Source organism: Capsicum annuum, chromosome 7, assembly GCF_002878395.1.
Source record: "Capsicum annuum cultivar UCD-10X-F1 chromosome 7, UCD10Xv1.1, whole genome shotgun sequence".
In the NCBI taxonomy this organism is placed as follows: domain Eukaryota; kingdom Viridiplantae; phylum Streptophyta; class Magnoliopsida; order Solanales; family Solanaceae; genus Capsicum; species Capsicum annuum.
In genome coordinates this window covers 11,580,057-11,593,676 of record NC_061117.1, presented here as the reverse complement: position 1 = coordinate 11,593,676, position 13,620 = coordinate 11,580,057, and the positions used below count along the sequence as shown (strand labels likewise).

Here is a 13,620-nt window from a genome sequence, read left to right as displayed (position 1 = left end):
GTGGCGGGGTGTGAGGAAGAAGGAGGAAAAATAATGTTTAAAAATATTAAAGTGGGTCCCACTATAATTTTTTTATACTTTTTTTCCACTAAAACGCGCCTTTATTTTTTTTTGCCACATTAGCAGTTAAGGGGAAAAAATAATACATTTTAAAGTTCATAAGGGGGTAAATAATTGCTTGATTAATTTAGGGTCTAAAGTAAGTTTTACTAACAAGTTCAGGAGGATTTTGATGTATTATCTCAATAAAAAAAATTAAATTTTTTAAAATCATTTTTAACCAATTTTTAAAATTTAAAGGAGCCTACTTAATTTGTAAACTAATTTGTTCCGTTTAATTGCATCTCTTCTTTTAATCTCCCTAGCCCCTACTTGTGAAATTTTATTAGATATGTTATTATTGTTTTTCAAAAAAACATTTTTTTATTAGAATCAGTTTGTGTTTGACTAAACTTTTCAAAAGTGTTTTAAGTGTATTTGTTTTTCAAGTATTTTTCGATTAAGCGATTTTAGAAAGACTTTTTTTTTTAAACTTTTGAAAAATAATTGTTTTTCCTCTCCCAATTTTTTTTTTTCTTTTCAAAAGCTTGGCCAAACACCTCAATATTTTTAAAATAAGCAATTTTAATTTAAAGAAAAAATTAGTTTGTCCAAACGGACTATAGATGCCTAAGAATATAATTCAAAGAAATCCAAGGTTGAAGTTGGCCAATAAATTTCACTGAAGACTTGTCTTGCAAATTTAACTTTTCCACTATGCAGCTAGGGTTCGTTCAATATTTAAAACGCCGTCGTAACTTCCACTCTCTCTGTTTCTCAAAGTCTCTCTCACTCTCTCTCTATATATATTGCGAATACCACTTGCTCTTCTCAAAACCCTAGTGCCGATGAGAGAGATAGACTTTGAGTGGATAGAGCTTATGCCTCATTTCCTTGTATTATTTGCATCTATGTATTATACAACGTATAAGTTCAATTTGGTGATTCGGTTTGTCTATGTCTTTTTGCTCTATTTTGCACTGGATCAATGAGGAAACAGAAAATACCGAAATATTGAACATGAGGATATATTAATTCTTTTGGTATTTCACTTTTCTGAGATCTAACATCTTTTTTTTCTCCTTATTATTTGCGTCTGTTTGTTGGATTTACTGTTTATTTTTTGTTATGTAGATTGATCGAGGATGTGATAAAGAATTTATCCGAGTTCCGAAATTTCCATATTATTGGAAATATTGTGGATTACTTTTCTCTATACCTGAGATCTGCTTTCATTTTTAGTTGTTTGGGATTAGTGAAAGTGAAAAAAGACTTTTGAGTATTACTCAGAAATGAAACAAAATTCCAGTTAATTAAACCTTTAATTTACGCCATTTGCATTTTTATCTTCGTTGTTTTTGGGAATTTGTTTGGTTAATTTGGATCAATGATGATTAGATTAATTACTGTGTTATCTTTCTAGAATTTCCAGATTATATGGGATTGAAGAAGATTTTTCTAACTGAGATCCAATCTCTTCTATTTAGTCTTTTCTTGTTTGTTTTATGCTATATCTTCCTTTTTCTCGTAGAAGGCATCAATGATGAATAATCCATTCGTTATCCTTGCACTTTGATTGTTAAATGAAGATAATCATGGGGAAATATTATCTGAGATGCTTTTCTTTTCCTTCTTTCTTTGCTTGCATAGTATTTTTCACTCCATTCAGAATCATTCTGTTGGACATCTTTACTTATTTCCTCATCAAAATCTTTGATTTTTTGCAAAAAAATTATTCTAGTTTTTAATTTGTTGATTTTGCAACTTTGATTTGTTAGTGATAGATATAACCAAAGGCTCTGTTGTTCACGTTGATGGTTAGGTTTACTAATTTTTTAAGTTAAATTAAATTGTGTAATATTTTCAAATTTGAAAACTAAACAAAAATATACTGAAAGTTGCTATTGTTCTCATATATTGTTATGGAAATTTTTTAAAATAATATTAATTGAAGTCCATAAATAAGAAAACATAAAAATAATGAAATAAGAAAACATAAAAAGAATGAAATTATGAACGACAAATTATCGTTCAAAAGAAATCAATAAGCAATTGGGAGAATCTATCCCTTTTTCTAAAAGGCCTGAGTGGTCTGCTCAACGAAAGTATAAAGTGGACCGCAGTTTGGCTCATCCGCTTCTTTCCATTTGGGTTGGGTTGATTCAGAAGTACAGTAAGAAGGAATAGAATTACTGGAGAGTCGTCCTTATCTAAGTGTAAACTGCAGACGACTGACTTTGTAAGTAGAAGACGAACCTATTTCCGCTATTCGTAGATTATATGAATTCATCCAATACTATTGCTCACGTAGATTATATGAATTCATCCAATATTATTACGAAACCTGATATAAATATATTATCATATATAAATAAAAGAGTTAATTCAAACTCATCAAGAAATCATAAGAAATAAAAATTACCGTCTCTTTATTCTATTCTTCTTGTTCTTATTTTATATTTTATAACATGTTATCAGCACGAGTTTTTTAATATAAGAATGAATTAAGTTACTTTGTTTTGATGTTCTTTTAGGGGTAGCATCAGCAGTGGCTAGATGGTAAGGTTTGACCTTCTCGTATCCTTTTACGAGGTAACTCTATTCATTCCCATTTATATATGGTAAGAATCTCTTTGTATTTGACTGATCTATAAATATTTGACTTATATTAATATACGTATTCAAGAGTTCAATATATCGATCAGTTATAACAAGTTTTAATAGTCAATCTAATAAGACTACAAGGCAAATATGATTATAGAAGTATTATGGTTGGTGAATTTAATAATATTTTATTGAGAAAATTGATTTAAGTAGTCATCAGGTAAGTAATTAGTAGTCTTTGAATATTATTGGTTTAATATTTTATCATCACTTATTACGTGTAAATGCAACAACAATAAATTATTACTTTTGCTAATGCCATGTACGTTTTATTCAAATTTCTATAACAACATAAGGTCCTAACTCAAATTAATCACTTTGTTTATATACAGTGGAGCACTTTTGAAAAGTGAAAGACGTGTATAGTTTTTATTCAATCTTATGCTATGATTGATATATTTTCTAAGTGAGATTTGTTTAGAGTTTGAATTAGTGGTTATCCGTTTTTATCATCTCAGACATAGTGAATGGTTATAACTAAATATAACTAAATCATGAAAGCTGGTTCATTTAAGTTGTAATCGAGATTGCAATTTATATGTGACCATATTTGAGGTGATATTATGATTATATTTATTTATGGCTATACTTAAGAGTGATTATAATATTTACAAAAGGCTTAGGCTTGTGTTCTAATGCATTGATTGAGGGAAAGACGATGGATTTAAGTTCTGTCGCACCAAAAAGGTAAGATATCAGGTTTAAGTCTTGATGCAATATGATGATAAGATGTTGGGTTCAAGTCCCATCGATTTATGCCTAAGACGCCTTTGTATGGGTAAGACATTGTGTTTGAATCTAAATGCACCATATTGATGATATTATAATGGTTAAGGTAGAATAATGTGTATTTGATAAAAAGTCATGAAACTTGTCTATTGAATATGCTCAATTCCATGAAGTGAATGTGGTAGCAATATGTGATAAGTCCGAAAGATGAGGATCATCACATAGTGGTCCATTTCAATTTTCGTGGCTATTTGGGTGGACAAATGGGTGAAACAGCACGAATGGGGCATTTTTGGGCTAAATCGATTGCTATAGCCCACGGTTTTGGGAGTGAGCCTGGGGTCCAGGTGTGCTGTTGGCTAAAAATCGATCAAGGCATGCCAGGGAGGATGATGATCATCCCATTGTGGTCAATTTCAATATTCATGGCCATTTGGGTGGACAAATTGGCAAAACAGCATGAACAGGGCATTTTCAGGCTAAATCGGTGTGTTATAGCCCACGATTTCGGGGGAAGGCCTGAGGTCCGGGCGTGCTGTGGGCCAAAAATCGATTAGTGCGTGCCATGGAGGTTGGGGATCATTCCAGTGTGGTCAGTTTTAATATACGTGGCCATTTGTGTAGACAAATGGGCAAAACAGCACGAACGAGGCCTTTTCGAACTAAATCGTTGTGCTATAGCCCACGATTTCTAAGGTGGGCCCCAGGTCCGAGCATGTTGCGGGCTGAAAATCGATCGGGGAATGCCAGAGAGGTTGAGGATCGTCCCAGTATGGTCCATTTTAATATTCGTGGTGATTTGGATGAACAAATGGGAGAAACGACTAGAACGGAACATTTTGGGCCAAATCGGTGTGCTAGGTGTAGACCTGGGGTCCGGGCCTATTGTGGGCCCAAAAATGACTGAGGCATGTCAGGGAGGTAGGAATCATCCCAGTATGGTCCGTATCAATATTTGTGGCCATTTGGGTGTACAAACAGGCAAAACGGTGCGAACGGGACATTTTTAGGCCAAATTGGTGTGCTATTACCCACGGCTTCTGGGTTGGGCCTAGGGTCCGCTCGTGTTGTTGGCCAAAATCAACCTGGGCATGCCATGGAGGTTGGGGATCATCCCAGTGTAGTCTAATTCAATATTCATGGCTATTTGGGTGGACAAATAGGCAAAACGACACGAACAGGGCATTTTAAGGCCAAATTGGTGTGCTATAGCCCACGATTTTGGGGGTGGGCCCAGGGTCCAAGCATGCTGTTGGCTAAAAATCGATTGGGGCATGCTAGGGAGGTTAGAAATCATCCCAGTGTGGTCTGTTTGAATATTCGTGGCTATTTGGATGGACAAACTGGTAAAACGGCATAAACGAGGTAGTGTCGAGCTAAATAGGTGTGCAATAGTCTGTCTTTTAAGGGTGGGCCCGGGATCCGGTCATGCTATGGGCCAAAATTTGACCAGGATGTGCCAGGGAGGTTAGAGATAGTTCTATTATGGTCCGTTTCAATATTCTTTGCCATTTGGGTGGACAAATGGGCAAAACAGCGCGAACGAGACATTTTTGGGCTACTTGAGTGTGTAATAGTCCACTGTTTTAGGGGTGGGCCTGGGGTCCGAGCGTGCTGTGGGCCAAAAATTAATCGAGGCATGTCAGGGAGGTTGGGGATCGTCCCAATGTGATTCGTTTTAATATTTGTGGACATTTGGGTGGATAACCAGGCTAAACTGCATGAATGGAGCATTCTCAGGCCAAATCGATATGCTATAGACCAAGGTTTCAGGGGTGGGCCCTGGATTCGAGTGTGCTGTGGATCAAAAATCAATCGAGGCCTGACAGAGAGGTTGGTGATTAATATAAATGAAATGACCACCTTAGCTTTCGATGACATCATTCAAATTCACTATGTGAAGAATCAAGCTTTGGTCCCATGGAGGGCATGAGATTATACTTGTAAGGGTTATTTTAAGCATGCCATCAAACAAACCCATGTGTGGAAGATTGCTTGGAGCCTTGAAGACTAGAGGACTCACGGGTTTGGACTACATTTGATGGTTCACTGTTTTAGCCCCTTTTATTAAGGTCATTTTGGTCACTTAGCCTCAAGGTTATTTTGGTCTTTTAGCCTTGTCTAAATGACACTCCATTGTCACCCACCTCATTGAGGGCATTGGATTCATTTTATCTTTCTTTTGTAATATACTATATATAGTCTATTTTAGGTCATATCTCTTCAGTTAATGAATAATGAACAATTAAAAGACTTATTCTCTCTTTGGAGAGTGCAACACCTTAGTATAGTTCTTAGTTAGGGCTTGAAAAAGTCATCATTAGTATAGGGCTTGAAAAAGCCAATATTGTTCTTTACTTGGAAACGGTGGATCTTGAGGTGAGTGATTCCCTTGGCGGTCACCGTAAGAGTGTGGTGTTGTTGTTACATTAATTAGGAGTTTAGTGTTTGAATCATACTTTGTTCCTAAGTCTTGTAACAAATTTATATCTCACTATCTATCCTTTTATTCTTGTAATCTTGTTATTGTTTGTAGTGGACTGTTTTTGTGTCTTGTTGAATCCGAAAATTTGTGTTCTTGTTGTCATCTTGTTCTTCACGATTTGTGGCTGTTTTGGGTGTCAAATACACCTTTGTTTCTTGTATTCTTGTTGTATTTGTCGAATCCGAGTGAGATGTCCATTTGGTCCACGATTTGTTGTGATTTGTGGACTATATTGGAGGGTGTATTGGACTGTTTTGTAGTTGTTTTGTGTTCCTCTTATTTGTGTTGTATCATTTGGTATCAAAGAATGACTTTATTTTGTTCCCACAAGATCAATCTTGGGCTTGCTTGCTTGAAAAATAAAAAAAATTGAAATCTGTAAATTCCAGAAAAAAAACAACCTGTCCATTTTGTGTTCTTGGCCGAAAATTGTGTTTTTGTTGTGTATTGGCCGAGATTTTTACTTGTCTTTGTTGTCTCTAACTGTTAGTTTTGTTCCTCTCTAACACATTGAGTCTACATCTTGATTTGAGCATGTATTTTGATGTTGTTGTTGTGAACATAAGCTTGGCCCATTGTTGTTGAACATTATTGTGGGAGACATTGTTGTTGATAAACTTGATTGGCCGTGTGTTTGGTGTTGTTATTGTTCTTGAAAAGTTGTTGTGTTCTTGTTGTTCATCCCAATCTTCACCCCTTGTTAAGACCAAAACACCACACTAAAGGACTTGGCTGTTTGTTGGAAGTTTGTAGTTGACCTTTTTGTTGCGAAATTGTTGTTGTTCTTGGGAGATTGTTGTTGATTTTCTTGGTGATTGTTGAAGTGTTCTTGATTTTCTTCCAAACCTTCATACCTTGTTAAAATAAAGTGAAAGTTAGATCCAAAAAGGTGAAGGAAAAAGTGTGAGAACTTTGTTAGTCTTGAAAGACTTACCATCACTCACCAACAAGTCAATCACATCTCAATCACTTTTTTTTAAAAAAAACAAGGGTCCATGTTTTAAGGAAAAATACTACAAAAGTCAAGTCTTGAAATTTGAAACTTGAAAAAAAAAGGCTGAAGACTTATTCTTCCCTCCTTAAAACAAATTCCACCCATCCAAATTAAAATTAGTCAAGACTTGGGCTTTGGAAAATAAAAATTGTAGAAACCGCAACCAATACGTGGATGCCACATCATCAAGTTACTGTTTACGCCTCAAATTTTGGTTCAAATTTTAGATTATTAGTTTCACTTTATTGTTTCTTTAATTTCTTGTCTTGATTCTAGAATTAATTAACAACTAGTAATCACCTATTTAGTTGTAGATTAATTGTTGAATCCGTTCCTTTCGTGTCTTCGTTATTTGTGTGCTTTTTCTTATTTTTAACTCGTAGTAACTTCTTTGTTTTAAGTTTGTAAGTAAATTTTATTTTTGTGTCTTGAGTCGATCAAACAAAAATCTATTCTGACCGCCAAGTAGAATTGACATCCTATTGACTACCAGAGTATAAGCAACTTTCAATATTCGCCACTCCAATTGTGAGAATTACAAAGATGAGTGTATACGAGTGTTAGTGAGAAGCTTTATTACTAATCTTGTTTGTTCATTCTGTAGGTACAAAGGTGATATAAGGGGAACATGTCTTCGATAGTCGAGGATTATTATGACTACAACATGGGAGACTATGATTGTAGTGAAGAGTTTTATGGCTACGAAGTTGAGGGAGATTGTGGGGGCTATGAAAATAACCATGATCAAAACTTGGGCAGATTTGAGGGTCTTGGGTTTAGGGGAGAAAATGAGGGGAATGATGTGCCTAGTGCTTATGGTGAATTTGGAGATGAAGTAGGACCTCATGATGGTTCTTATGATGAAGTTGGAGCATGTGAGGAGTTTTATACTTCCCACTCTGAACCTATATTTTATGTTAGGTATAACTCTTTCATTCGCAAAGCTTATGAGAGCTATGATGAGAGTACGCGTGTGGAGTGTGAAAGATCATATTCTTCACCTTGTAGTACTTCTTATCAAGGTCAACATGGTGTGATTGGTTATACTAGCTATAGTAGAGGTTGTCCCATGAGAAGAAGAGGGAAAACATCTCCAAAACCGATGGGTACTCGTGTGCCTTACAATGTTGATCCAAGGAGGAGTGTACACTCCGGAAAGGTGACTATTTGTGGGATACCGGGCTCCTTTATGGTGTTGAATGATAGATACTATGAAAAATACATCTTTCCATCCATGGTTGACTACTTGGGGTTATTTCAAAAGCCTTTACTTGTTCCATACTACTTGGGCGAGTTCAAGGTTACCGAGAGGGTAAAAGTTGTCTTCTCCCTATTTGATTACCATGAGGAGGTGTGGTACGATGTTTTTTGCTTAACCTATGGTCATATGAGCTTGGGTGCCGATTGGTTTGCACGATATCAAATTCCTAACGTGCAAAATTGGCCTAATGTTGTAAGAGACCAATGGGGAAATCGCCTCATAACGTACTTGCTACCCAAACCGCAAAGAGAAATGCTTACCTACTCCAATCCAATTTATGATGAGAGACAAAAGATTGAGAGGAGTAAGGAAGTGCAAAGTGGTAATCCGAGAGTGAAAAAAGGAGAGGATATGTGGAGCGAAGTGAGGGGATTGCCACCAAACCGTGCTAACATTGGTTGTCCTTCCATTCTAAGGATATTTGTGTAGGTACCAACATGGCAAGCGAAGGCGAACAATGCCAAAAGAAAGTTGCTGCCTAAGCTTGTGGAGGACCTTCACCTCACGGCAAGGAAGAGTCTACTCAAGATCTTAAAGGTAAAATAGATAACTCTTACACTTTAGTGCATGTGAATGACAATTGTGTGGCTAGTAAGCCATTGAGTGTGAGTAGTAACTTACTTATTTATGAGTCTAATGATTCCTTGCCTCTTGTTGATGATGTACATATTGTGAGTTTGGATACACTAGTTGATCCTATTGATGACGAAATTGACTTTTCTTGTAAGATCAATTTATGTCCACCTAGTGTTGAAGCCTATATGTTGAACGAAAGTACATCATCTTGTGTAATTGGTGTTGATCAACTTATTTGTGAAAATTGTCCCCCACTTGAGTATGTGTGTGATGTTCTTAATAGAACTCAAGTGAGTGAAGTATTTGAAAATGTTGGTCAACAAAGTGGGAGTGAACCCAAGATCTCTTCTTGGGGTAATCTTGTGTTTGGAACATCCTTGAAACTTGATACTGATCATTTAAAGTGTGAGGAACTTACTTATTCCAAATCTGTCCATGAGGTAGATCACACTCTCTTTAGGTGTAATGTCTTGTTTGGAGATGATTTAAACACTTCTAATAAAGCTAATGGTGAAAATGATGGTATAGCTTGCCTTGGAAGCTATAGCCTATATGCTAACCCACTTTGGTGTGACAACATTCCTCCTAAAGATGGAAATCTCTTCTTGGAAGATGAGAGTACTCTTAGGGGTAAGGAATGTGTAGTTGTGGAAGCTACTTCTTCTTTTACTTTGTGTGACTTTATTGTTGAGAGTACTTATGGTTATTATTGGGAAACTAGTAGGGAGTACACACATGAGGGCACCTTGGTAGAAATCGATTTGAGTGATACCATTCTCTACTCTCTATTTTCTTTGGATGATATGTATGTTATTATAGAGAGTATGTCGTTTAGTTTGGGAGTAGACCACGAGAAAGGGAAGTGTTGTCTAAACTCGTGTCTATAGCCACTTTTCCCATTTGATCCCGGTGCCAAATGTAGAAATGGTGATGTTGGTGCACCCAACTTGTTGCTTGGTCTACATGACAAGCAAAGTATCACTCTTGGTGTAACCCATAACCAAATCCTTCGTACATCTTTCATTGATTTTTTAATACTCACTTCAAAGGATTCTTGGTTATACTTCAAGTATGTACCCCCTTGGCGTGATGATGTTTATTATTGTGCTAACCCTAACCCTCATGCCATGAGGATGTTGTGCTTGTTTGTCCTTTCTCTTATTTTGTAAGGTACGGATTCGAGGTCGAATCCTTTTCAAGAAGGGGAGGATGATACAAGTGAAATGGCCGCCTTAGCTTTCGATGACATCATTCAAAGTCACTACATGAAGAATCAAGCTTTGGTCCCATAGAGGGCACGGGATCATACTTGTAGGGGTTATTTTGAGCATGCCATCAAACAAACCCGTGTGTGGAAGATTGCTTGGAGCCTTGAAGACTATAGGACTCACGGGTTTGGACCACATTTGATGGTTCGCGGTTTTGGACCCTTTTATTAAGGTCATTTTGGTCACTTAGCATCAAGGTCATTTTGGTCTTTTAGCCTTGTCTAAATAACACTCCATTGCCGCCCACCTCATTAAGGGCATTGGAGTCATTTTATCTTTCTTTTGTAATATACTATATATAGTCTATTTTAGGTTATTTCTCTTCAGTTAATGAATGATGAATATTTGAAAGACTTATTCTCTCTTTGGAGAGTGCAATACCTTAGTATAGTTCTTAGTTAGGGCTTGAAAAAGTCATCCTTAGTATAGGGCTTGGAAAAGCCAATATTGTTCTTTGCTTGAAAACGATGGATCTTAAGGTGAGTGATTCCCTTGAAGGTTACCGTAAGAGTGTGGTGTGGTTGTTACATTAATTAGGGGTTTAGTGTTTGAATCATACTTTGTTCCTAAGTCTTGTAATAAATCTATATCTCACTATCTATCCTTTTATTCTTGTAATCTTGTTATTGTTTGTAGTGGACTATTTTTGTGTCTTGTTGAATCCAAAAATTTGTGTTCTTATTGTCATCTTGTTCTTCACGATTTGTGACTATTTTAGGTGTCAAATACACCTTTGTTTCTTGTATTCTTGTTGTATTTGTCGAATCCGAGTGAGGTCTCCATTTGGTCCACGATTTGTTGTGATTTGTGGACTATTTTGGAGGGTGTATTAGACTGTTTTGTGGATGTTTCGTGTTCCTCTTATTTATGTGGTTCGATTCAATATTCATCGCCATTTGGGTGGACAAACAGGCGAATCGGTGCAATTGGGGTGTCTTCGAGCTAAATTAGTGTGCTATAGCCCACAATTTCGGGGGTGGGCTCGGGGTAGGAGGCGTGCTATGGGCTAAAAATTGATTAGGGCATGCCAGGGAGGTTGGGTATCTCCCAGTGTGGTCCAATTCAATATTCGCTGCCATTTGGGTTGATAAATGGGCAAAACGGCGCAAATGGAGCATTTTCTAACAAAATCAGTGTGCTATAGCCCACGATTTGGGAGTGGACCCGGGGTCCAAGTTTGCTGAGGGTCAAAAATCGATAAGGCATGCCAGAGAGGATGGAGATCATTCCAGTGTGGTCCTATTCAATATTCTTGGCCATTTGGGTGGAAAAATAGGAGAAACTGTGCGAACGGGGAAATTTCGAGCTAAATCGATGTGCTATATCCCACGGTTTTAAGGGTAGGCCGGGGTCCGAACGTGTTGTGGTTCAAAAATTGATCGAGGAGTGCCAAGGAGGTTGGGGATCATCCCAGTGTTATCCGTTTCAATATTCGTGGCCATTTGGGTGGACAAATAAGTAAAACAGTGTGGATGTAGCATTTTTGGGCCAAATCGGTGTGCTATATCCCACGGTTTCAGAGGTAGGCTCGAGGTCCGGGCGTGCTATGGGCCGAAATTGACTGGGACGTGCCAGAAAGGTTAGGATCATCCTAGTGTGGTCCATTTCAATATTCGAGGCTATTTGGGTGGACAAACAGGGGAAACAATGTGAACGGGGCATTTTTAGGCCAATGGGTATGCTATAGCCCATGGTTTCGGGGGTAGGCCCGGGTCCGAGCGTGCTGTGGGCAAAAAATCAACTGGGCATTCTAGGGAGGTTAGGATGGTCCCAGTGTGGTCTGTTTCAATATTCGTGGCCATTTGGGTGGAAAAACAGGTGAAACGGCGTGCACAGGGTATTTTCGGCCCATATAGGTGTGTTATAGCCCACGGTTTTAGGGGTGCGCTTGGGTTTCAGGTGTGCTGTGGGCCAAAAGCCGACCGAGGCATGCCAGGGAGGTTGGAGATCATCCTAGTGTGGTTTGATTTAATATTCATGGCTATTTGGATGGACAAACGGAAGAAAAGGTGTGAACGGGGCATTTTCGGGCTAAATTAATGTGCTATAGCCTATGGTTTTGAGGGTGGGCCTGAGGTCCGAGTGTGCTGTGGTATGAAAATCGACCAGGGCGTTAGGGGGGTTGAGGATCATTCCAGTGTGGTCCGTTTCAATATTCGTGGCTATTTGGGTGGACAAACTGGCAAAACGACTTGAACAAGGCATTTTTAGGTTAAATCGATGTGTTATATCCCGCGGTTTTGGGGGTGGGCCCGGGTTTTGATGTGCTGTGGGCTGAAAATTAACATAGGCGTGCCAAGGAGGTTGGGAATCATCCCAGTGTGGTCTAATTCAATATTTGTGGTCATTTGGGTGGACAAATGGGTGAAACAGCGTGAATGGGGCAGTTTCGAGCTAAATCGGTGTGCAATAGCCTACGATTTTGGGGGTGGGCCCGGGGTTCGATCGTGCTGTGGGTTAAAAATTGATCGGGGGATGACAGGGAGGTTGTGATCATCCTAATATGGTTCGATTCAATATTCGTCGCCATTTGGGTAGACAAACGGGCGAAACGGTGTGAATGGGGTAGGCCTGAGGTCCTGGTGTGTTGTTTGCCAAAAATTGACCGAGGCATGTCAGGGTGGTTGAGGATCATTCTAATGTAGTCCGTTTTAATATTCGTTGCCATTTGGGTAGACAAACGAGTGAAAAGGCTTGAACGAGTATTTTCGCTCTAAATTTATGTGCTGTTACCCACAATTTCTGGGATGGGCCTGGGGTCCACTCATGTTGTGTGTCAAAAATTGACCTGGGCGTGCCATGGAGGTTAGGGATCATTCCAGTATAGTCTAATTCAATGTTTGTGGCCATTTGTGTAGACAAACGAACAAAACGGTACGAACGGGGCATTTTAGGGCTAAATCGGTGTGCTATAGCCCACAGTTTCGGGGTTGGGTCAAGGGTCCGAGCATGCTGTTAGCTAAAAATCAATTGAGGCATGCAAGGGAGGTTAGGGATCATCCCAGTTGGTCCATTTTAATATTCGTGGTCATTTGGATGGACAAACTGGCAAAACAATGCGGCCGGGGCAGTTTCAGGCCAAAAATTGACTAGGACATTCCAGAGAGGTAAGAGATCATCCTAGTGTGGTTCGTTTCAATGTTCTTGGTTATTTGGGTGGACAAACAGGTGAAATGATGCGAACGGGACATTTTTGGGCCAATTTGGTGTGTAATAGCTAATTATTTTGGGGATGGGCCCGGGGTCCGGGTATGCTATGAGCCAAAAATCATCCAGGGCATGCCAGGGAGGTTGGGGATTGTTCGAATTTGATCCGTTTTATTATTCGTGGCCATTTGGGTGGACAAACAGGCTTAACTGTGCGAACGGGGTATTTTCAAGATAAATTGGTGTGCTATAGCCAACGATTTTGGGGGTGGGCCCTGGGTCCGGGTGTGCTGTGGGCCAAAATTTGACTGGGCCATGAATGGGAGGTTGGTGATCATCCTAGTGTGGTTCGATTCAATATTCGCGACCATTTGGATGGACAAACAGGAAAAACAGTGCAAACGAGGTATTTTTGGGTCAAATTGGTGTGCTATAGCCCCAAATTTTGAGGGTGGGC

At 38.6% G+C, this 13,620-nt stretch overlaps 1 long non-coding RNA gene and 2 other non-coding genes across 3 annotated transcripts; all 3 read left to right on the top strand.

Moving 5' to 3' along the window:
* Positions 1–712: 712 nt before the first annotated feature.
* On the top strand, positions 713–1,667 carry LOC107877048. The gene is made up of 2 exons (XR_001676121.2): positions 713–1,082; positions 1,174–1,667. It is a non-coding gene; the product is annotated as an uncharacterized LOC107877048 (long non-coding RNA).
* On the top strand, positions 1,418–1,513 carry LOC124886324. Its single transcript, XR_007043410.1, has one exon. It is a non-coding gene; the product is annotated as a small nucleolar RNA snoR27 (small nucleolar RNA).
* LOC124886323 lies at positions 1,571–1,660 on the top strand. Its single transcript, XR_007043409.1, has one exon. It is a non-coding gene; the product is annotated as a small nucleolar RNA snoR26 (small nucleolar RNA).
* Positions 1,668–13,620: the final 11,953 nt, after the last annotated feature.